At 36.2% G+C, this 25,949-nt stretch overlaps 1 protein-coding gene and 1 pseudogene across 2 annotated transcripts in view; both read left to right on the top strand.

The window, feature by feature from the left end:
* The window catches only part of Rasal2 (RAS protein activator like 2), a 294,721-nt gene that overhangs the window by 21,086 nt on the left and 247,686 nt on the right, over nt 1-25,949 (top strand). The gene's annotated exons all lie outside the window — the stretch shown is intronic.
* On the top strand, nt 5,533-5,942 carry LOC127697722 (gamma-aminobutyric acid receptor-associated protein-like 2; annotated as a pseudogene).

Raw genomic sequence — 25,949 nt, 5'->3', positions numbered from 1 at the left:
TGTAACACAAAAGTTGTGGGGGCAGATAGTTGAAAATGAGGCTATAGAAAAACCTGAGCCAAAGACGTGACTCTAGAAGGTGATGGTGATATTTTAGCCATTGAAAAGACCTCTCTGGATTCAGTGTGGAAGATAGATGTGTGCTTGAAGACCAGTCAGAGGTCTATGCAGGTTACAGATAGTGGTAATTTGGATCAAGGAAATGAGAGTAAGCAGATTTGTAAGATACTTAGAAGATTAAAATTAGGAAGACTTGGTAAAGAAATAGATGGGGCAGGAGATGTGGGGGCAGTATAGAGAGATTTGTTAAGTGTAACCTATGTCTTAACAGTGAATAAACACTTAGAGAGGATGCTGACGTTGTTTGCAGATACAGGTTTCCACGAATGAGCAGGGAAGCATTTCTTTTCAGAGAATTGTGTATTTCATCCATTATAACCTGTACAAATCAGACCTTTTCTTTGAAGCCTTTTTTTTTTTTTCTTTAGTACTGGGAATTGAATCCAGGGTACAAGGGGATAGCTTCATGCTATGCTATAGAAACACACTTCCAGCCCCTTAAAGCCTTTCTTGATATCTTTCTTTTTTTTTTTTAAAGATTCATTTATTTATTATATGTAAGTACACTATAGATGTCTTCAGACACTCTAGAAGAGGGCGTCAAATCTCATTACAGATGGTTGTGAGCCACCATGTAGTTGCTGGGATTTGAACTCAGACCTTTGGAAGAGCAGTCAGTACTGAGCCATCTCAACAGCCCTCTTGATATCTCTTTACCTGTTTCCCCACTGTGGCTAAAAGAAATGTTCTATTCTCTACTAAGTTTTACTTAGTATCTGTTATATAACTTTCCATCACTTAAGCTCTTGCCTTCTACTTATTGCACACATGTCCTTTTTCTTCTGCTGTATTAAATATTGCTTACTGAAAGGGAATTTTATTCATTTTAATAATGTTTACAATCAAGCTCACCTTGAGAGTTTTCATGAGTAAATTCTTACTACCTGCTCCAATTTCCTGTTTTTTTGATCTGTTTGTTTTCCTTATATTGTGTTTACAAGTGTTTCAGAAGCTTTGGTATATGTAGTACATGAAATCATGATGAGCATTTTTTAAAGTCCTTTATAGTAATTTTGTGAAATAGATACAGTTATTGATTACTAGATTGAGGCTCAAATAGGTGTGACTTACTTAGAGACTTAACCGTTTTCCAGTCAGTTCTCTACTAGCAGAAAGCTCATTTCTCTGTTTTCTGTCTTTTACACTGTGTTGTAGCCTTCTCCTCAGACCCTCAAACCTCTCTCTACCTGATTTATATTACTTTGTGTATAACTGAAAACAAAAATAAGAACAAATAATTGAAAAATAAAAACCAACACCAGCAAACCAAACAATCTTGGCCCTAGTTCCCCCCCCAATCTCACCCCCCCCCCCCTTTTTTTGGTTTTTTGAGTATAGCCCTGGCTGTCCTGGAACTCACTCTGTAGACCAGAGTGACCTCAAACTCAGAAATCCACCTGCATCTGCCTCCCAAATGCTGGGATTAAAGGCGTGTGCCACCACTGTTTTCCCCCTTTATTTAGCATTTTTCATTCACATTTCATTTTTGGGTTTACCTTGCTGAAGTTGGTTTTATTTTCTGGGTTTCTGTGGCAGCTTTTAGAAATGTCTAAGAGCCAAGCCTTTCGTTAGAACTAAGTCATTATTAGACTGCCTCTTTTTATTTATGTTCCTTTGTACCTTGAAGACAAAGGGTACCCTGAGTCTTGTCAAGGGAGCAGGGAGTCCATGGAGCTGACTCCTGTTGTTACTGCTGAGATAATGGCTGAATATACCACCAGCTTCATTCATAAAATGTTCAGCAAAATTAGTTTGAAGTGTTAGGCACATTCGAAAACATCAATATGCTTTATTAGCAATCTGGCTTCTTCTGATTTGAGGGAAAAATTAGACAAATATAAGCCTGCTCATCTGTCTTACAAAGCCAGCACCAGAGCTGATTAAAACTTGGGAAGTCTATAAGTCAGATAGAAATTGATGCTGTTTGCCCAGACTGTGCTTCTTAAAAAAAAAAAAAAAAAGGAGGTCAAATGGATATGGGGTTTGACAAATATTTTTTAGATATTTAGCAGTGAAGAATGGTGATGATTACATACCAAAAATAGCACAAAAGGGCATTTATCTGTTCAGTCCTATATGATCTTAATGAGTATGCAGTAAGAAAATCAATAAAGAAGGCTAGTTTGTGAACTGACTATATTATCTGTTATAGACAAATCTCTGTATATATAAAAAAAATACATGTCAAAGAGTCAGAGTATTCAGAACTATGAACTATTTTGTTTTGATTTTTTTGGGCATGTTTTACATATTTCTCGAAATATTAAAACAAAAAAAGTAATGATTTGGATTTTTCAAATTTTATAGTCGGCTATTCATTCAAAAAGTTGAACCTGTAATACTTTTATCTTTTTGTTCACAAAATACATTTGAAGATTTTACTTAAATTTATTTTTGGATCTTAAGTAAGTCAACCACAAGCTCATAGTAATGCTAAGTATTGTGTAGTTTATGTATGGAGAATACCCGGATTTCATACTAAGCAGATACAACATGGGTACCAGATTCAGTTGATTGACCATTGCTTTCCAAAATAATTCCTTCAGATCACTAAAAGAATTACCTGCTATATCTGCTAAAAAACGCAGATGCCCTTGAATTTCCCCCTCCTCCTCTAGTCAAACTTTCTAAGCGCTGTGTTAAATCCTTACATTGACAAGTCCTAGGTAACTTAGGTGTGCACTAAGTTTTGCGATCTCCCTGTAGAGAGCACTGCTTACAGTGGATGTATTGCTTTCCTGCTTAAGGTGGTTAAGTTAGGAGATCTCTGTAGACAGGCAAGAATAAGTGTATCTTTTTTTTAAAAACAGAGTTATTTATTTACTTTATGTTTGTGAGTACACTGTTGCTGTCTTCAGAACACTAGAAGAGGCCATTACAGAAGGTTGTGAGCTACCATGTGGTCGCTGGGAATTGAACTCAGGATCTCTGGAAGAACAGCTAATGCTCTTAACTGCTGAGCCATGTCTCCAGCCCAATCTGTTTTTAATGTAAGAATCAACTAGAACTTTAGAGATGAAGCCAACCTAATATGTAATTCGAGCACTGATGTTTTAGTAGTTTCTCCTGTGGCTGAAATTTGGACTTCCACTGTATACATTTTGTTGTTTGGCTCTGTACTGCAATGCTTCTAAAAACTGTTCTGTACCTGTTGAAGTAAGGAAATACAGATAAACCATGAGTTTAACTTACCTCCAATCCCCATTTCCTTGTCGACTCTCTTAGCCCTTTTCTAGATGCCACTTCTTCAAAAATTGTCCTTAATCTAAAAGTGTAGGAAGGGAATATGTGAGGTTTCTTAGCAGTTTATAGCACTTGGATGTGGTTGACATGCTATTTATTATGGCTACTGGTTTGTAAAGTAAGTTTACAAATCATGTTTTTCTTAACCCACTTTTTCAAAGTTTAACTCTTTGGCTTTGGGAATAAAGTGCACATGGAAGAGAAAATGAAGATCATGTTTTCACTTTTGTCTTCTTTGCAGTAAGGTCATATCTAAGATCCGGAGTAAAATTAAAGGGCCAGCTGTTTCTTTTATTTATTGAAGAAAACATTTATTATAGAAGCAGAAGTTTATGTTGATGGTGGTATTTTATGTATTTGTTTATATACATATATTTACAAATAGTAAAGCTTGTTTCTACATGTATGATGAGTGAACTTGGTCAAATGGATTTATTTAAACTCTTAAGATCAAATGAAAAATTTTTTGATTATTCCTAAAACTATCTTTATGCTCCTTTATAGTAGATCCGCTTTCTTTTTTTTTTTTTTTTTAATCCTCAGCCATTGGCAACAATAGTTCTAATTTCTGTTATACTTTTGTATTTTTTCAGCTGTGTCCTAGATGAAATAGTAAGATATATATCTTTATATTTCTGGGCATATTAACTTAATGTGTTTTTATTTGAGAGTTTTTCTATTTTTGTTTTTGTTTTTAAATCTGTTTTAGTGTTTCCTTTTTATTGCCAAGCAATATTCTGTTATGGGAACTTATTGTAGCTTGTCCATTTACAAGTGAATGAAAATTTGCTTTATTTTATACAGTTGAGAATATACTTATAATCACTGATGTGCAGGTTTTGTGTAGACAAGTATTGTTTTTTTCTTGCGCAAATCTCCAAGGAGTGCAGAGTTACTGGATTATGTGATAAAGAATATATTTAACTTTATTCACTTTTTGCTTGCTTGTTTGTCTATCTTTAGACAGATTCATGAAGCTCTGTGTAGGCTTGAACTTCTGACCTTATTGTCTTCCTCAAAGTCTTGCTATTACAGGTGTGTACTGTGACATCTGCTATATATTTAATTTTATTAGAAATTGCCAAATCACTTTCCAAAGGGGTTATTGTATGTTTGTGTAACATTATATATTTAAAGCATAGGTATTCATTGAATGAGGTAGCATATGTTTATAATCTTAACACTTCAAGGGCTGATGCAGAAAGAATATGAATTTGAGGCCAGTTTGGCCTACATAACTATAATGAATGAGGCCTTGTCTCATCATTAGTCAGTCATTCATAGTTACATGTCATATGTAAATGTCATGAATAAATTTATTATATAATAGAATATATAGTGACATAACATACAGAAAGTATTACTTTGATTGTCTTGAGGTATGTAGTTACTGCCACTGAGGTGCCCTTCAGACTTGTGCAGCCTTGACTGTCATCTCCAGAAGTGTTTTAGCTCCACAAACTGAAACTCAGTGTCCATTAAATAATAAATCTCCATTATCTGCTCCCCACAGCTCTTGATAACTACATATTTTGAATCTCAGTTAATTTAAAGACTGTGGTGGATACTTTCAGAAAAATAGAATCATACAGTATTCATCTATTTTTTTTGTTTTTTTTGTTTTGTTTTGTTTTTTTTTTTCATTTGGTTTTTTTTTGAGACAGGGTCTCTCTGTATAGCCCTGGCTGTCCTGGAACTTATTCTGTAGACCAGGCTGGCCTCCAATTTAGAAATTCGCCTGCCTCTGCCTCCCAGAGTGCTGGGATTACAGGCGTGCGCCACCACCGCCCGGCAGTATTCATCTTTTTATATTTAGGTTATTTCACTCTGTAAAATGTTTTCAGTGTTTATCCATATTGAAGCAAGTGTCTAATTCTAGTCATTATAAGACTGAATAATATTCCTTTGTATGTTTTGGCCATAATTCTTTAGACATTGATCTGCTGGTGAATGCTTTGGGTATTAACACTTTTTGCCTATTGTACATGTTGCTGCTATCAAAATTAGTACACAAATAATCTTTCAATCCTTTCTTTGAGTTTTTTTGGGGTATACCCAGGAGTAGAATTGCTGGGTCATATATTTTGTTTTTAAGAAATAAGATGTTGGTTGTGGTCGCTTCCCTGAAGTCCGCAGCTCAAAGAGCTGCCTCCGTCACCTCCCACCGACATGAAGTTGATGTTTAAGGAGGACCACATGCTGAAACATAGATGCGTGGAATCTGCGAAGATCAGAGCAAGGTAACCCAACTTGGTTCCGGTGATCGTGGAAAAAGTCTCCGGCTCTCAGACTGTTGACATTGACAAGAGGAAGTACTTGGTCCCATCATGTGGATCATCAGGAAAAGGATCCAGCTTCCTTCCAAGAAGGCCATCTTCCTGTTTGTGGACAAGACAGTCCCACAGTCCAGGCTAACTATGGGACAGCTTTACGAGAAGGAAAAAGACAAAGATGGCTTCTCATAGATGGCCTGCAGTGGAGAGACCACTTTCGGCTTCCGAGGCCTGATAGGGGCCAGGTGCACCCTCGCTGCTTGTGGCGCGCCCTCGCGCCTTGCAGCTTGGGTATCTTGTAGATAACTGGGTGTTCTCAGTTACTCCGCCAGAGCCGCCACACACTACTAGTGCATTTGTAACTGGATTTATTTCTTAATATATTGAAAGGTTTCATTTCCTTAGATTACTAAATTATCATATAGAGTTTTATTTTCAGTTTTCTTTTTGTGCACTGTCTTCATGGCTACATGCTCCAGGGAACCTGTCCTCTGGGAATCCTATTTAATGAAGATATTCCTGTAATGAAGGGTGGTAGGTTTGGTAGTACAGTGGAAAGGAGGGACTGATGCATTGTTCTGGATTATGTTCGAAGTGTTAGATGGCTAAGTATTAAAAGCATCCAAATTAATTCCTTAGCAATCAGAACACTTGCTTCACTAGATTTTGCCAACTGCAAATCATGTTGGACTGAGTTAATCTGTTCTTTCTGAGACTATTAAGGTAAACATTTAACAATAAAACCTCCTTATAAAGGCAGAAAAAGAGAAAGAAATGAGATTTCAGGACATTGACAACATTGGCTTTAAACTCCTCGGCTTAGCAGCTCTCCAGCTCTCCAGGTAGCTGAGACTCAGGTGTGTGCCCCTTTGCCTGGTCATCATTAGGATCTGGTAGCAATTCCTTTTTCTGTTTAACATTATGAAAAAGACCTCTAAAAGCATTCTGTTTTGTTATTTGAAATAAATAATCTAGTTTACATTTTAAAAGAATAGCATTTTCTCCCCTTCATTTTATTTATTTTCCTGACCTGCTCTGGCCCTGCTCACTCTGGCCTATTTATTTATTATATATAAGTACATTGACGCTATCCTCAGACACCCTAGAAGAGAGCATCAGATCTCATTACAGATTCTTGTGAGCTACCATGTGGTTGCTGGGATTTGAACTCATGACCTTTGGAAGAGCAGTCAGTGCTCTTAACCGCCGAGCCATCTCTCCAGCCCTCTCCCCTTCATTTTTATATTCTGTGTGGATAATCCTGAAATGTTGTTGTCAGATGTGTAGGTTTTTGTGTGAACAAATATCTTTTTTTCTTGTACAAATCTTTAAGGAGTTTTGAGTTTCTGGGTTATGTGATAATCCAGTTTTCTCAGATTTAACAGGACTGTGAAACTGAAGCAGAAAAAAATGGTGAAGCCTTTGTTCTATTACTTAGTTATTTTTCAATTCCTTTGTAAATATGCTGAAAATTAGGACCCTATGAAACTATACTTTAGGATAATTAGCATCCTGAGGAACTTAAGAAGGCATTCTAGAACAGTAGAGATTATTGCTCACAAATTTCACCATCATGGAGAGAGATCATATTACCAATAGGCTGATTCTTGAGCTTCAACAAATCTTGTTGCTAGGATTTATAGGGATACAGATAATTATAGCTAATAGTTTATGTGCACCGTGTTTTTTAGGCACTCATAGTTTATTGCTCTTAGTTTTTACAGTCCCACATGCTGTGATTTCTGGTTTGCACTTGAGAAAACAGGTATATAAAAGGTTCCTACACTAGTGGAACTGGTGTGTCTCCAGAGCGTTCCTTGTTCTTGTTTCCTCTATTCTGTACTAGGAGGGAGGAGATGTGATTCATGCCTCTAACAGTTGTCTAGTTGAGATGTTGGACCTTAAAGTAAGTGTGTGTGTGTGTGTGTTTGTACGTACATGCATTTGTGTTCATGTGAGGAGTCTGGAAGTTGACATTAGAAGTCTTGTTTAATCACTCTTTACCTTATCTATTTAGTTATTTATTTAGTGTGTGTGTGTGTGTGTGTGTGTGTGTGTGTGTGTGTGTGGTGTGTGCACATCTGTGTACATGTGTACATGTGGAGGCCAGAGGAAGATGGCTAGTTTTCTGCTTTATACTTTCCATATTATTGTTTTGAGACAGGATCTCTCACTGACCCTAGAACTATGCTGTTTGTCCAGCGAGTCCCAGAAATACTCCCATCTTCATGTCCTCCCCACCACTACTGACCCCAGGGCTGAGGTCACAGTTGAGTTCAGCCATTCCTGGCTTATATATGAGTGTTGAGATTCCTAAATCAGTCTTTGCTTGCACAGCAAGTACTTTTCCCACTGAGCCATCTCTGCAGCACTTCACTTTACTCTGTTGAGACAGGGTTTGTTGCTGATCCTGAAGCTCACTGATTTGGCTGGACTGGTTGGCCAGCGTGCCTCAGGAATGCCCTTGTCCCTGCCTTCTGGTGCTGGGTTACACGTGCATGCTTCCATGCCCTGTGGGTTTTTTTTTTTTTTTAAACATGGGTGCTTGAGATAGAACTAAGGTTCTCGTGCTTAGGTTGTAAGCACGTGTACCAACTAAAGCCATGACCTCAGCCCCCTAGGTATATAACATGTGTTTACAGGCATAGGGCACAATAAAATGCTGTAAGTAGAACAACAGTCCATTTTTCTGACTCAGTTGTCAGAGTAAGACACAGTCAGGATTCTGAACTCTAGCTGGACTGTGATTTTGACCTTGAGAAGCAGTATGGACCATGTGCTGTGCATCTTGCATTCTTTATTGTGTAAGAGACACAGAAACATTCCTTTAGTACATTAAGGAAAACTTAGCCATGTATCTGTAGATAAATGAAATTTTGATTAACATTTTTTAAAAATTAAAAATAAAAAATTGCAGAAAGTTTTAAGGATATATAATGCAATTGTACAACTTTCTTGCTTTTTTTTTTTCTTTTTTCTTTGGTTTTTTGGAGACAGGGTTTCTCTGTATAGCCCTGGCTGTCCTGGAACTCACTCTGTAGACCAGGCTGGCCACGAACTCAGAAATCCGCCTGCCTCTGCCTCCCAGGGTTCTGGGATTACAGGTGTGCGCCACCACCACCTGGCACTTTCTTCATTTTAAAGAAAAATTTCCTTATATTTTGAAAATTCTTCATGAATTATAGGAGATAGTAGGGAGAGGAAAGAGAAAGGAGCATTAAAATTCATTTAGTTCCTTTAAATAACTTTTATTAACTTTTTTTTTTTTTTTTTTTTTTTTGAGATAGGGTCTCTCCATGTAGCTGTCTTGTAGCTTGCTGCTTAAGATCAGGCTGTCCTGGGACTCACAGAGTCCCCAGTCTTGCCTCTTCCTGTCAAGTACAAGGATTAAAGGCATTAACCACTGTGCCTGACCTTTAATAACACTCTTAATGCTTCAGGTTTATGCTCAGAAACTGTGTGTCATTCCTTACACAGTATGTTGTCATTTCCAGCCTGGGGCCTCATGACTTCCCTGAGTCAAACTGATTCAGAGTCCTGGAGCCTGAGTCAGGCTTCAGCACAGAAGGCAACACCTGCCTAGATCCCCCGTGGTAATAGATCTCCCTTTGTGAGATGCATAGGGCAGACCACAGCCTTATTCTTTGGTTCTTCTTTTACAGCTTCTTTTAGCTCAGTCACTTGTGTCCTACAGGTTGCAGGCTGAGTTAAACTCAACCTACAATGATTGATTTTAATATTGCAGTTTTGTAAACCGTACCACAGGACAGTGGCTTGAAAATAGACTTAGCAGAAGTCTTTAAAGCAGTCGACATTGTCCAGCACTTAATGGTGGTGTAGTTAGGTATGTTTATGTTTTATCTCTTGCCTGGGAGTTATTCTGGAGCTTTAGTGTATATATAGTAACTCCTTGAAAAGAGGCTGTAGGAAGTTGTTTTCTCTTCTGATAAGGTAGCATTTAAGGGTACATGGAAGTGGCAAAGGGTTGCCTATAAGAAAAAAAGCAATGTCAACTTTGTGCTTTAATAGAAAGAAATCAGATGGCAATATTCCTGTCATTGGTGGTGCTTTCCATGATCCTTTAGAGATTCAGGCTAGATTATTGAGTACATGTTTTTGGAACTATTAGTTAAAAGTATTGCCTGATAAATGTAATGCAAATTTCAAAAAGGAAACAGTGAAAATTACCTTTGTAACTGTTATTTTCACCATTGTGGCATTTTCTATAACAACAGTCTATAAAAGACTGTTAGTATTTGCATTAGTTTTCTCTATACTTACGCCATAGTGTAAGCTTTTCCTCTGTGTAAAACCCCTATTCCGTGAACACACTTCTCCTCAGCCTTTGTTCAGGAAACTTATTTAAATATAACATCAGTTAAATTGGCGAATGGATAAAAGGACAAGATAGAAAACGCTACCTTTATCCTACCTGTTAGTAGATTTTTAGAAAATGGCAAGGAAGCAAGTGATAGTTATTTTGACTAAATTACTAAAGCTGCAGGAAATTAGCTGTGAAAGTGTCCCCTCCCTGTTCTGTGGAAGATATTATTTTATAGAACAAAATTGGAAGGGCCTTTTAAGACTCCCCAGTTCGGGGCTGGGGAGATGGCTTAGCCGGTAAGAGCACTGACTGCTCTTCCAAAGGTCCTGAGTGCAAATCCCGGCACCCACATGGTGGCTCACAACCATCTGTAATGGGATCTGACACCTCTTCTGGTGTTGGAAGACAGCTACAGTGTACTTACATATCATAAATAAATAAATCTTAAAAAAAAAAAAGACTCCCCAGTTCAGTGCCTTCATTTTCATATAAGTTTTATCAATCCAGGGCTTCGGACCTCAAGAAAGTCCAGTAGTGTCTTCCTTCAGATACTACCAAACTTGGCCTCTTCAGTATGTGAATGATTCTTTGCCTTTGAAAATTCCAGAATTCAAAAATATTAATCCATACATAAAATGTGTATTGCTTTTTGTAAAGAAATGAAAGTTCTTGTCAGTTTTGTTTGAAGTTAAATAAGCTGAGATTCCAGTCTTGGTCCTGGGGTTGATAACTGACTAATGAACTACTGAACTTTACTGTGTTTCAGTTTCTGATTGTGACCTAGTGATAATATAAATATATGTTACCTTATGCAGTTAAAAAAAAATTACTGACTGTCTCAAATTAGTAAATTATAGCCGAGAGAAGAGAGCCAATTAAGTATTTTTATTTATTTATTTTTTGGTGTTTTTGAGACAGGGTCTTTCTGTGTAACCCTGGCTGTCCTGGAACTCACTTTGTAGACCAGGCTGGCCTCAAACTCAGAAATCCGCCTGTCTCTGCCTCCCAAGTGCTGGGATTAAAGGCGTGCGCCACCACTGCCAGGCTATGATTTGGAATATACTACTGCAAATTCTTTTCTGGCGAACAGCTGTACTGAAGCGTGATTTGCTTTGAAGTGAAGCTGCCCTTCCCTTCCTTCCTCCCTCCCTCTCTCCCTTCCTTTTTCCTTTTGCCCCCTTTTTCTCTTCCTTCTTTTTGTGTGCTGGGTTTTAAACCTATAGTGTACCACTGAACTACTGGCTACCACTTTTTTTAAAAAAATAACCATCCTTGGGGATATAGTGTGTTATCGTATGCTAGTTTTATTTTGTAATTTTCTGCTTAGTAATGATGCTGAATACTGTTTTATGTGCTTTTTTAGATATACGTGTAGCTATTCACTAAAGAATGAAGTGTCAATTTATATATTTTGTCTGTTATAAAATTGGGTTGTGTTTTTATCTTGTTTTAGAAATTTATTGTATATTACCTGACAAAGTGAACTGAAGTCTGAATGTGAGAGAAAATATTTGCGTGTTCTGAATTTTTTATTTTTAATATATAAATAAATCCTTTCAAAAGGAGAAAATTAGAACTTAGTATTATATATGTAGTGCTCTACCTTAGGAAGTCTTGTGGAAGAGTTGGGGGAAGGATTGAGGATCCAAAGGGATAGAGACTCCATAGGAAGACCAACAGAGTCAACTAACCTGGACCTTTCAGGGCTCCCAGATACTGAACCACCAACCAAAGAACACACAAGGACTGGACCTAGGCCTCCAGCACGTATGTAGCAGATGTGTAGCTTGCTCTTCCTGCGTGGTCTCCAACAACTGGAGGAAAAAGGGCTTACTCTGTTGCCTGCCTTTGAAACCTGTTCTCCTATCAGGGCTGTCTTGTCTGGCCTCAGTGGAGAAGATGAAACTACTCCTGCAGTGACTTGAGGGGCCAGGGTGGGTTGGTACCCAGGGAGGACCTTCCCCTTCTCAGAGGTGAAGGGAAGAGCTAGGGGGAGGGGATGCATGAAGGGGCAGAGAGGAGAGGAAGGGGCTGCAATTGGGATGTAAATTGAAGAAATAAATCATTGGAGAAAAAAAAATCAGCTTGTAAATGTCAAAAACTAAAAAACCAAAACCAATCAATCAAACCAAAACCAAAACCAAAGCAAGTAGTGCTCCAGGGGAATGAGTGATGAATGAGATCTAATTTTTGTGTTTGTTTTGAATGACACCTGTCATTGAGAACTCTTTTTAAGTGTTTAACTTGATAGAATTTGAACAGTAGGATGGACCTTTTTTTAGATGTGGAGGATACATGCTATAACTCTTTGGTTTGTATGTCTTTTTATTGTTATTGTTGTTTTATCCATTTTGCAATTCAGAGATTTAAATAAAGCTTTTAGAAGAGTTTGATTGAGCAGGGAAATGATCTGTAAATTAGGGGTTGTTTGTAGAGCTGAATGCTGACCATTTCCCCCTTGTACATCTCTGTTGTACAATGCCAAGGTCTCTGCAGTTGCCATGCTGTACTCCACCTCAGGGATAGGGAGGACAGTTTGGTATCTGTTAAAGGTCATTGCTTTATTTCATCCTTTTAATTCTGTGTTCCTTCACTTCCTTAATTCATTTCCATCCCCTTTATAAATTTGCTTAGAGAATTAGTGCCCCCTTTCTCCTAAAGTCCCAGTCTTTCTCTCCCTCTCCCTTCCTCTCTTTCCCTCTCCCTCTCCCTCCCTCCCCTCTCTGTATGTGTGTGTTGTTACCATTGTATGAGACAAAAGGCCTGTTGTCTGCCTTTCCTGATCATTTGACTGTCATTGTATCAGTTACAATTAAGTTTGAGAATTTTATGAATAGTAGGGCAGATCTGTGTGTGATTATATATAGGAGGTTATTTATATTTTCTAATCTGAAGTGTTCCCAGAAAATGTAGTTTTTTTATTTTAAAAAATATTTTTGGTGGAGGAGGGTGAAGAGGTTATTTGGTGGAAGAAATAATAATTTAAATTGTTTTTTAACTTTACTATGTAACACAGTTTTGAAATTTCATTCTGTACATCTTACAAGATATTTAGTGTATCTTATAGGCATTTGAAATTACTAGATTTTCCATAAAAATCTCTGGGTATAGGTTTCACTGTGTTCCTGATGAAAGTCTTTTTATAGGGTACATGTAAGACAGAGAGGAGGGGATTTTCCAAGGCTTGAATTTAAACAAGTCATTCCAGTTAGTAAATTCAGAGAAGCCTGGGTGCCATCTAATTCTGTCACAGCATCTTATCTGCTTGGCAGTCCTCAGTGTCTCAAGGGGACCTCATTACTTTTCAGCAAATTATGTTCGTTATCAGTGACTGTCAAAACTGGGAGGGATAGAACAGGATAATATAGGGGACCTTTTCTGCATTAATAGCTGTCTTGATTCCTGGAGTTTTGATGAGTCCTAAGAAAGGAAAATGATTGAGATGAAAATAATGTGATACATTTAATAGTTCAGTGACTCCTTAATCCCTTCTTTGTTACTGTTATAAACAAACTACCCTAGAACATAACTACTTACAAATCAATGAACATTTATTAATTCACGTAGTTTTATGGCATAGTCAGAAATTTAGAAACCAGCTAAGGTGGCTGTTAAGACTCTTACAGCATTGTAAGCTGTGACCAGTCTAGTCATCTGGAGGCTGGTTTAGGTGAAAGGATATTCACTCACGTGACGATTGTTAGCAGACCTCTTCCTCTCTGAATCTTGCCATGGGGCTTTGAGTTTTAGTCACATGGCTGTCTTCATAGCTGAGTAATTTTGGGACATGGTTGCTAGTGTTTCATTGAGTGATTGATTTAACAGCAACAACAATACAAATCAGAACAAGGGAAGCCGTGATTCTTCTTTCGATCTGGTCTTAGAAATCAGATACTGTCACTTCTGCCTTGTTCCTTTCCCTAGGAGTCACTCAGCCAATTTATGCTCAAGGAGAAGGGAATTGAGCTTCATACTTAATTTCAGTTTTGTTGTTGTATTGAAGATGGTACCCAGAGCCTTGCACATGCTTAGTTACTGAGCTATATTCCCGGCCTCAGGCTTCATATTTCTTTGTTGTTATTGGTGGTGGGTTTTTTTTTTGTTTGTTTGTTTGTTTGTTTGGTTGGTTGGTTTGGTTTTTTTTTCCGAGACAGGGTTTCTCTGTGTAGCCCTGGCTGTCCTGGAGCTCTATAGACCATGCTGGCCTCAAACTAAGAAATCCGCCTGCCTCTGCCTCCCAAGTGCTGGGATTAAAGGTGTGTGCCACCATTGCCCAGCTTGGCTTCATATTTCTATGGGAAGAACACTACAGAATTTGTAGAGATATTTAAATCTAATATGAGGCATATAAAAGATGAATGGTCCCTCTTTTAATGATTGGCATTTAAAAGTGCAATTGAGTGCCTTCCATATGCAAATTAATAGAGATATATTGAAGTTAAAGATTTAAAATTTATTGAAAGTTAAAGATATATTGAAGTTAAAGATTTTAAAATTTTATAGGCAACTGAAAAGTTAGATATGTATGTAAATAACATAAAATATATTTTCAGAATATTTGTGAATTTCGTTTTCAAATTAATTTCAATCTATTTATTAAAACTAAGTGGAAATGTTGCAAAAATTTTGTCTTTTCATTGACAACAAAGCAGATTTTTAACTAGCATCTGAATATGTATTAATTGAAGGCTTTAGGATAAAGTTGGAAATTTTGTAATAGAGCTACTTAACCCAAATATATAAATACACATATCTTTAATACGTACCTAACATATATATCTTAAATATAAGCATCTATATCTTGTACACAGAAGCGATGCCTTGGGAGAGAGCTCAGTTTGTAAAGGGCTTTGATGAGGCTAAGGGCCTGTGTTCGGATCCCCAGGGTATGATGGTGTGCATGCTCGAAATCCAAATCCTGGGAAGGGCGAGCCAGGGAGATTGCTGGAGCTACTAGCCAGTTTGCTAGCTGGAGCTACTAGCCAGTTTGCTAGCTAGCTAGCTAGGTAAGTTCCAGGTTCAGTGAGAGACCATGTTTCAAAAAAAAAATAGGGTGGGAAGTGATTGAAGAAGATATTCAAAGTAAACCTTCCACATGCATACACCCATGTGTATATATATGGCAAGGTTTAGGAGAGAAATAGCATTTTCAGTATATCTTCTCAACTTATGTCAGAGATAGCCGTTTTTCCTTTACAATAGCAAATTGATAACATAAAAGAAATAATATATTAGCAAATGAGAGTTTTAAGTGTAGACTTAATTTTTGCAGATTGCAAGTTTACAAGCTTTCGTATAATCTTTTTGTGACTATGTATTTAAGCATTTAACTAAAATCCACATTCCACTGCCTCCTGAATGCTGGGATTGATGACAAGGGCCACCACACTTTAGTCTTTGATTTGTCTATGTGATCTTGGACTTTATTTATCTCTGAGATTTATGAAGATTAAATGAAATGATGAGAAGGTTTGTTCATTGTTTGAAACTTAACAAATCTTTTAGAACTACATTTATTTATTTATTTATTTATTTATTTATTTATTTATTTATTTATTTATTTATGCATGCCAGTGTGCATATGCAGGAGAGTTGATTTTTCTCTGTCTCAGTGATTGCACTCAGGTTGTGAGACTTGGTGAGCCATGTTGCTGGCCTCCTATGAATTTTAACTTCATCTTACTCCTTTCTCTTAAAGAATGAAAAGGCAAAACAGGCTTGGGGATGGGGAGTGGGAGGATAAGATTGGGGTAAGTATTTAATTCTGAATTTGGTGAAATCTGTCAGTTTAAATCTATGTGTGAAATTTGACTTCTCAATTTTTATAAGTTGCAGTTCCAGTGATGGTCTATTTGTCTGTCTGTCTGTCTGTCTGTCTCTTTCTTTTTTTTCCCTTTTTTTTTTGGCCAGAATCTAAGAACATAACACTAATACTATATTTTAAAGTTGATTGTCTCCACCCTAAAGCTAGGGAATGAAATTTTTGGAAGAGATTTGTGCTTATCTCACTGAGAACTTACAAATTCACTTGCAGGGACTGAAGTAGAATCTTTTCTGTTTTCTTCTGCTTCTAGAAAGGAAGCTGTTTTCTCTCTGTCTTCTTCTAGTTGCTGTAGTTTTTGAGGAAGCTAGGGCTTGAGTTGATGAAGTTAGTTCTTTCATCTCCCCTTGTTTTCTCTCTGTGGAGCATTGCAGAGTTTTCACTGTCGCTGTCTGTGCACAGTTTCTGACACACAGACCTTCCCAGGCCCCCTTTCCTGGGTTTCCTAGTAGGACTGTGTTTTTTACGTCTATGGGTATGTAGGACATAATACTAGGTTTGAAATTTATTAACTAAGTTTTTTTGAAAATTTAGAGATTTAATTTTATAGAACGAGAAACTTGTAAGTGCTTTTAGGAAGGGAGTCAGCCTAGATATTGGTTAATGTTTTTAAAAGTCATCCAAAAACAAAAAGGAATTTTGTGAAGTGATTTGTTTATAGTCAAATACTCATTGTGACATAATTTAGATGATCTGGTTAACTCTACCAATATTTATTTTGACTATGTGCATGTGTGTGTGTGTGTGTGTGAAATTGGTACAGTTTTAAGTTTACTATTTCAGCTCCATAACTGATAGAAATTTCCCATAATCCATTTCAGCTAAGCAGAGGGAAGGCATTGCTATTTGCCAAATGCATTGTAGAAACTGATGTTCTTAGTTTTTTTCTACCTGTTGCTCCCAGAAGTCCTGAGGAGAGGAGCCAGGCTTGTTTCTGTCCTATCTTCCATTAGCTATGGAAGAGGAAGAGAAAGATAAAAATAAAGTTTAATAATGGTTTTGCATGGTAGGTAGCCTCATCTGTCCTAATTATTTCATTTAATTCTTGTATTTTTAAAATGTCAGTGGTATTCAAGAACCATTAAAGAGTTTAAAGGCCTTTCCCAAGGTCTCATGTTTTTAAATATGTCTAGTCAGGATTTGAATGTAGTTATAGTCTGAGTCTGGAACCTTCCTCTTTCCTTCTCTTTTTCCTTCCTTTCTGCTTTATTTCTCCTTAGTATGTATATTTTATATAATCCTTCCTAAAGATTACTAGGTAGAATAGGAAAGTAAAGGCAAAGTTAATAATCAGAAGTACAGATGACTTCTATTTAATACTTAAAATGGAGTTTTTTGCTGTTTGTTTCTGGTGTTAATATTAGAAAATAGACTGTAAGCACTATTTGGTGGGTCTTGACTTTTGGAAAGATATTTTAAAAGGTTTTTATTTTTATTTATATATTCAGGTGTGTGTGTGAATGCTGCATGTCAGATCCCTGGAGCTGAGATCACAGACAGTTGTTAGCTGGTTGCTGGGAACAGCGCTTGTGACCTCTGGAAGAGCAGCAAGTTTGGTTATATATATTTTCTGTTTAAATTTCTCTATCTCTGCCTCTGTCACTGTCTCTTTCTTTTCTTTCTTGTGAGAATAAGGGACTATATTTGTGAAAATAACATTTAATTTTTTATTTACTTAATAAATTCATATATATGGTGCATGTGTGAAAATCAGAGGAGCACTTTAGAAAGGCCCTTCTATTTTTCCATCATATGGCTTCCAAATATTGGAATCAGGTTGTCAGCCTTAGTTGTCCCTTTAACTACTGAACCATTTTGCTGACCTGTTAAAGGCTTTTTAATTGGTTTCTTTCTTGATAGCATGTATATCTTCATACACATATCACACATATACATATACATGTATACTTGCTGCTTTTGATTTAAAAGAGTGATAATAGTACTCTGAATTTTTCAAATAAGTTTTTAACCAGTATTTTATTTTTATTCTTATTCCCAATATAATAAAGTTATAGGCAACATATTTCTCAATTTTTACTAAATGAGAAATTTACGTGTGATAGAGGAATAAGTTGTAGGGAGGTTACTTAATAGGTATTATACCAGATTGTATATAGTATTAAATTGTCATAAAAAATTTCAGTTGGCAGGTATATTTTTAAATTTAGATTGTTGCATATTGAATTTTTTGGTGTGGTAAAAATAGTGATAAAGTAGTATAAATGCCTATTACCTTATATGGTGAATTAGACTTGGAGTTTTTGTTTTATAATAAAAACAAAAGTCAGGGTACCTTATTAAATTTTGCCCAAATCAAAGTACTCTGTATGTGATCTTGTATTTACTTTGTTCTGCATAACTTTCACTTTTTTCTTATTTTTAATTTTTATTTATCTATTTCCAGTTTTTGGAGATAGGGTTTTCTGGGTATTTCTGGCTGTCCTGGAACTCACTCTGTTGACTAGGCTGTCCTGGGACTCAGGAATCTGCTTGCCTCTACCTCCCAAGTAGTGCTCAGATTAAAAAGGCTTGCTTCACCACTGCCTGGCCCACTCTGTGTAACTTTTAAGGTTTATTTATCTATTATATATAAGTACACTGTAGCTGTGCTCAGACACACCAGAAGAGGGTGTCAGATCCCATTACAGATGGTTGTGAGCCACCATGTGGTTGCTGGGATTTGAACTCAGGACCTTTGGAAGAGCAGTCAGTGCTCTTAACCTCTGAGCCATCTCACCAGCCCCTGTATAACTTTTAAACACAGATATTCTGTGTAATATATTCTTGCCTACATTTTCAATATACAAAAAAGTTAAAGGTCTATTTTTCTATCACAAAGTTTGACTCCATCCTAATGTTTTAAAATTCCATTTAACAAATTTTCAACAAATTTGGTATTGCCAGACACAATGGGATACTTTTCCCCCTTTCTTATTTAACCTGTTCAGCATGAATAGATTTTATTTACCTCTCTCTTCTCTTTTTGATTCTCTAATTCCAGTTGTGTATTTCTCCTGACCATTTGGTTACTCTTGATTTTTAAAATACTTTGGGAACAAATATATTTATCTGTGGATTTAGTTTAGTGGGATAATAACAGTGCTATTGGTTTGCAATTCTTTCCCTGTAAATTGAAAGTTTTATGCATTGAGAATTATTGTCCATTATTTATCACTTACAAGTAACTGCTGTGCTTGACATGTAGCAGGTAATTTCTAAACATTTGAGAGTACATGAATTATTTAAATCTTAGTTACATGGCATTTTTAGATATAAAAAATTTCATGATATATTAAAATTTTTTTTTGCCATTTCTTTTATTAGCAGGTATAGATGGAAATAGTAAATGACTACTGAGCAAACCATTGTTTATATATAAAGGGCTTTGTAATAACAAACAGCTAATGCTTACCAGTTTAAGGAAAAAGGTAATCACCAATTAAGAAGAAATATATGTTAAACTTTTCCTAGAATTTCATCATTCTTTGATACTTCTTCATGGGTTTACATGTAGCATCCACAGGCATACATTTTTAGATGACTGGAAAGATTCAGTAATCTTTTTTTTTTTTTTTAAGATTTACTTACTTATGTACACACCAGAGAAGGGTATCAGATCCCATTACAGATGGCTGTGAGCCACCATATGGTTGCTGGGAATTGAACTCAGGACCTCTGGAAGAGCAGCCAGTGCTCTTAACTGCTGAGCCATCTCTCTAGCCCAAGATTCAGTAATCTTTAGAGCTGTCATTTAGAGACCAGTTGCATATTTATACTGTAGGAGTTGAGTTAGAACTGTCTTTACCAAGTCCATCTCTGCCTTTTCTTTGTCTCTGTCTGCATACTCCCTGCTGTGTGTGTGTGTGTGTCTGTCTGTCCGTCTGTCTGTCCGTCTGTCTGTCCATCTGTCTGCTGTCTGTCTATGTTCCTCTTTATCTTTGTGATGTTGGCAGTGGTGCCATGTGCTAGACGAGTGTTCTACTTAGCTATACCATCTAACTAGCTCTCCTCTTTTTTAAAAAATGTTTCTAAGATAGTAGAATCATTAGGAATATATTCTAAGTTTTATGCCATTAATATTAATGAAGAAAAACTACCTCTTTTCATTTTTCATATCAAAATTGCTAAAGAAGTCACAGAGGTGGGTATTTTACAGCAAATATAAGGGAAAACTGTCTTCCGGAATTTTTATTTTCCACTATGGATGATAACATTTAATTCTTGGCTTTAGAAATAATTGAAAATTTCATTGTCTATTTAAAAAACAAATATTTGACTCATGTTAGAGAAAAAAAACCTTAACAAATATGTTAGAAAACTAAGGAGTATATAAAATTTCTTAAAACAATAATAAAGTTGTAAGTAAACAACATTTTTAATTTTTAAAGTTTTTCAGTTATTTTACAATACTATTATAAGTGAGTATTAATGGAAGATATAATGGAGCTATTAATGGAAATTTTTTTTTTTTTACTTTTGATGTGTTCCTTTAGGTCAGCAGTTCTCAATCTGTGGGTTGCAACCCTCTGGGGGTTACATATTAAATAGCCTGCATACCAGATATTTATATTATGATTCATAATACTAGTAAAATTATAGTTATGAAGTAGCAACATAATAATTTATGGTTGGTGGGGTCATGACAACATGAGGAACTGTTTTAAAGGGTTTCAGAAGGTAGAGAACCACTGATCTGGATGAATTTTCCTCATTGCTCTAGTAACTGTTTGGTAGAGAGAGTTAAATATCAGTTTTTCTTTCTTGAATTGATAACTTTAAAACTTTGTTCATATATTTCCTGACTCTGAACATGCCTATTATTTTAGAGCCTAAATTATGGTTTTGACAAAAGAAATGAGTACCAATTTGAAGTCTGAAATCATAAAAATGAAAAATAAATGTGGCCTAAAATATAAGTTTCATAAAAGCTACAGGTAGAGAGGTGCTATAATCAAAGACCAGTCTTAGCTTTGGGCTATCTTAGGGCATGGTGGCTTCCCTACTTCAGAGGATCTTACCAGCAACTGTGTGGATGGGAACTTTAGCCATTATGTTTGTATTTTGAGAAAGGGAAGAGCCTGAAGAGGTTGCCGTTCAGTTAATCCTACCGTGTAAGCAATCTTACCAGAATGTATCTGTTATTAGCCAGAACTTAGAGGCATGGCTATACCTACCTGAAAAGAATACTGGGAATCTAAAGTAGGCATATTGCTACTCTAGGTAGAACCAGGGTTCTATTGCTAAGGAAGGCAAAGTGCATGTTGGATAGGAGTGTAACATCTTGTCCCTTAGTGAAGGAAGTTTTGTTCTATGGAGAAAATTTTATTGCCTCTGAGTATTTTCAGTAAATATTGTTATCTAATAATAAGTGCCCTTTTATGTATCTCATATTAAAATTTAATTGCCATATACTTGTACCTGGAGAGTTTTAAAACTGGAAATAAAAGCGTTTCTGGACAGATGCAGACACCCACAGCCAAACAATTGGTGGAGCTTGGGGACTCTTAAGGAAAAGTAGGAGGAAAAGTTACAGCCTGAAGGACATAGGATCTCCAGAAAGACCAACAGGGTCATCTAACCTGAACACTCGGGGCTGCTCTCATAGTCTAAACCACCAACCGAAGAACATACACCTGCTGGACCCAGGCCTCCCCATTCAGATGGAGCAGATGTGCAGCTTGACCTTCATTAGGGTTCTGAGCAACTGGAGTGGGGGCTGTCCCCAAAGCTGTTGCCTGTATGTGGGATGTGTTCTACCAGCTGGGCTGCCTTGTCTGTCCTCAGTGGGAGAGGAAGTACCTAGCTTCACAGGGACTTGAAGTGTCATGGTGGGGAGGATACCCAGGGGTCCTACACCCTCTAGAGGAGAATAGGAGGGAGACGGGGGAAGGATTGTGGTGTGGGATGACAAGGAGGGGACAGTAAGTGGGACGTAAAGTGAGTAAGTAAAGAAAAATTTTAAAAAAGTAACTTTCGCTTTGATTTTTCACTATTGAGGAAAAGAATGTTCCTTCTTCTGAAATTCAGCATCTAGAAACTTTAAGGAGATTTTGATAGTAATGCTTTGTAAATTTGATGTAAGTGTATTGTTATAAGCTTATTTAGTCATTTAATGCTTACCAATTCTAGTCATGATGCATCTTTTGCTTCCTAATGTTGAAAAAACTTAGAGGAAATGTGGGAAATATAAATTAATTCATGAGACACTCAAAAAATATTAGATGGGGTTTTGTGTGTAATCATGTTTTCAAAGTGGTTACAAGTTTTATTTTTCAGAAACTTGGAAAACATGTTTCTGTCCTAATGTATTATGCTTAGGTGACTGAGCTGGAAGTGTTAGCAGCTCTTATAATGGTGACTTATTGGCTGAGTATGTGTGCCTGCTGTTGTCTTTGGCATCTGAATAATGGATAGCACGTAGGTGGCCATGGGAAGAGAATGTTATGAATGGACTTTGCCTACACTTTTGTGAGTAGCAAATTGAATTGCTGTGCCATACCTCATTTCTCCAACTGTTACAAAGCTATTAATTTTCACAGTGATGGATGGCAGTAACCTTTGTCACATAGTCTTGCTCTCTGCATGGTGTATGCCAGGCCAGTCTGCAGGTGGGATGTCTATATAAATGTTTGGTATAAATGAAACATCTCCTTTAGGGTAGCCTTTGGCTGTTTGCAACTATCTTAAGATTGATTCATTTATTTCTTATAACTTGGATTATTAATTTATACTGTTGTAGATTAGCAGTTTATTTTTTGCCAAGTTGATGCTTAAGGTTAACAACACATTGTGGATATTGTATATTTTGTCTTTTAACTTTCATTCTATTCTTAACTAGTTTAGTAAGCAGGTAAATGAATAAGAAATGTGAACAAACTATTAAAATATATATGACTACACAGACTGTCACACAAAATTGGATATTAGGCAAGATCTCATTAAAGGTCTGAGACAGTTGTAATAATGGAACTAGGATATATCTATATATATCATTCATATATATATATATATATACATACATATATAAAATGGGGGAAAATATGCCTCATTGAGCAGCTAGCTACCTTTCTTTTATTATACATGTTGTTAATATGTCATAAGCACCTATGATGCTTTTCTCTTTCTTTTTTTATTCCTTTAAATTTTGTTTATTAGTGCATGAGTGTGTGTGTGTGTGTGTGTGTACATGTGAGGGTGTATGTATGTAAGGGGTTATGAGCATGTGCCAAGGTTTTGAAGTCAGTTAACTTTTGGGAGTTGGCTTTTGCTTTTTGGTTTCTGCTGTGCTGCATATTCCAAGCTAGCTTCTGGATGGGTCTCCCATCTCTATCTTCTGTACTAGATAGGGGTTCTGGGATTACTGATGTGTGCCACCTCATAGAGTTTTCTTCTTGAGTTCTAGTGATTGAATTCAATTTGTCAGGCTTGTACAGCAAATGCTTTTATTCAGTGATCTAAATCTCCCAGTTCCCTTTTTATTCATCAAACAACAAACTCTAAAACCCTGATACTGTCAAATGTGTGTGTGTGTGCCTAACAGTATTCCATAAGTATTTATAATAGCTGGATCTATTAAAAATAAGTTTAAATGTTTCTAGGAATGTGATGATATCCTACTCCTATATTTCACATATTACATTCAAAGAGAATCTGTTGTCTCCAGGGAGTAGTTTTAATTGTAAAAGCCTCCTCCTATGTCATCCATGCTGTGAGTTGAGTTTAGATCACTGTCAGCTTACCAGTTTTAATTTTTCCCCCATTTTCTTTAGACAGTTGCTGGGCATGTTGTACTTCCTCTCTTGGTTCTATTTAGTGCCCTTCTGAATGACTTGACCATCTATGACTGTCTTTAATTGACTGTGGTTGTGCTTTTTGTAGGTAGAGGACACAGAATTTGGATCTGTGTAAGAAACAAGTGATATAGGCTCTTATAGGTCTCATAGTCTCTACATGACACTCATATTTAGATTGTCACAGAAATTCTTAGAACAAAGATGCCTTCTTTGCAGTAATCCACTGGTTGCTTTACCTATAGAAACCTATTATAATGTTTAGTCATTTGACTCTTCAGTAAGCCTTGTATACCTTGTCTTTTTTAATGATGACTAGGCATTTAATTATAAGAGTATTTTAAGGAGTTCTATTCATTTTATTGTACAGCTGGGAACTTATAATTATAGCCTTACGATAGAAATTTGAAATTCAATAATCTAACTGGAAATTAATGATCCCATTTAAGGCAAATTAAAGGCATTTTGAAATACCAAATTATTTACCAGTTGTTCATGAAGGCATATAAATACAAAAATAGTAAACAATTGATTAATGAACAATAGTTGCTGTTTTTAATTTCTTTTCATTTTCCTGAATTTTAAGTTTTATTTGTACATTTTAAAAACCAACTATTAAGTAAGTAATATTTGTGTTTTTATTATGCTTGTTTCTTGTTAAACCAGGTTGTTTTTAATACTAATGAATAGTGTTTGGTTAGGAGGTTTCCTGTAAACAGTAAACTTCAGACATGATGTATGTGTTTTATGTCATATTGGTCGCAATAGCAATAAATTGTAGATAGGATTTAGGGCGTGTATATTTTTCATTGTCAGAATGTCAGTTGGGCTCACATACATTTTTATATGATAGAAATACATATAAAAGTGTATGTGTGAGAGTGGCAGTTGTTATTTTGGAATTATTCACTTGTATTTATATATAAATAAGTGATGGCTTTGGGGATGTTTGGTGTATGACATGTTTTATTGAGTAGGAGAAGAGAAAATAAGCACATTCTAATAACTAATAACCAGCCAAGTTCAAGGGTCAGGGTAGGCAGGCAGACACATCTAGACTACATTGATAACTTGTTGTTAATAAACCCATTGAGTATGCCAAAGGGTAGACATCAAGGGGAAGATGCAGAGCAAAAACAGGGTTACTCAGACTTCTTGGTGTCCTTGTTCTTCTATCTTGCTGTTTGAATTTAGCCCTTTTCTTTGCTGTGATCTATAGATTCCCACTGGAGACATAACACTGCTTTGTTTTTGTAGTAGTTATAATAGGTTCAGTGCTACTAAGATCCTGATTCCAAAGTCCTCCTGATTTGGGTCTTTACTCCTGGGACCAGGATATTCCTTTACTAACAATATGTCTCTTCTGTTACTGATTATTTTGACAGTGTTATTTGACCAAGTCATATTCCCAGATCTCTGATTCTCATGCACTGCTTAAGAATACTTAGTTAAATGGAATGATATCCTTATTTTTGGAGAGTGTGATTTGGGGGTTTAATACTTTTATATTAGGTTGGCCAAAGTGCTAAGGCACATTTCTATTAGGTTTTCTGGGGGGAAATAGGTATTCCTACTGTGATGACACATGTTATCTTGGAAACTGTAGTGGAGCTGATCAAGAAAACTAGACACAAAAGTACGCAAAGGTGTCAGCTGTGAACCATTTTATACATAGCCCAAGTTGTAATTCTACAGTTGTTGCCTATTGCTTTGATCTTTAGAGGACATCTAAGTATTCTTCATCTTTGACTTGTTACCAGCGCCTTCTTCCATTAGAGGATTCTGTCTCAAGACTAACACTTAACATCAATCACGTTTGCATCCTGTGTTTACTGTCTTAGTTCCAGGAGCAGTCTGTTGTTCTGTGAACCATCCCTGCCAGCTTGTTGTTTGTTTCTTCTGAAGTTGTAGCAATTGCAGTTGTTTTTGGACTTTGTCTGGTACCCACTCTGAGCCTGCTTCAAATTCCAGTGCTTTTGTTGCTGCCTCAGTAGGTGTTTCCCCTTATGAAAAAAGCAAGTATTATCTCCCTTCTAAAAGGTCTCCCATCTCATTCTGATTTTTCTAATGTCATAGGTTATGGGTAGCATACAGATCTTAGTTACAGAATTGTTTCTTGGTGACATTTGAATTTTAAAGCTTGTATTCAGTATAATACTGTATAATCTTGCTAAAATACAACTGTACAAAGGTCATAATTATATTGGAATCAGTAAGGCAAAATATATCTTAAAATTTAAAATATAAATAACAGGAAGTAATTTAGAAATTATTTTTAGAATGATTTGTGCTATTTGTTTCAAATTAAAATTGTGAAAATGGTTATACTGGGTATTTTAAATTTTGGTTTTGAATTCTGTTCTTTGTATTTTAATCTA

This window comes from Apodemus sylvaticus, chromosome 12 (assembly GCF_947179515.1).
Source record: "Apodemus sylvaticus chromosome 12, mApoSyl1.1, whole genome shotgun sequence".
NCBI lineage: Eukaryota > Metazoa > Chordata > Mammalia > Rodentia > Muridae > Apodemus > Apodemus sylvaticus.
The sequence above is the reverse complement of the archived record's forward strand: the minus strand, read 5'-3'. Positions and strand labels throughout refer to the sequence as shown.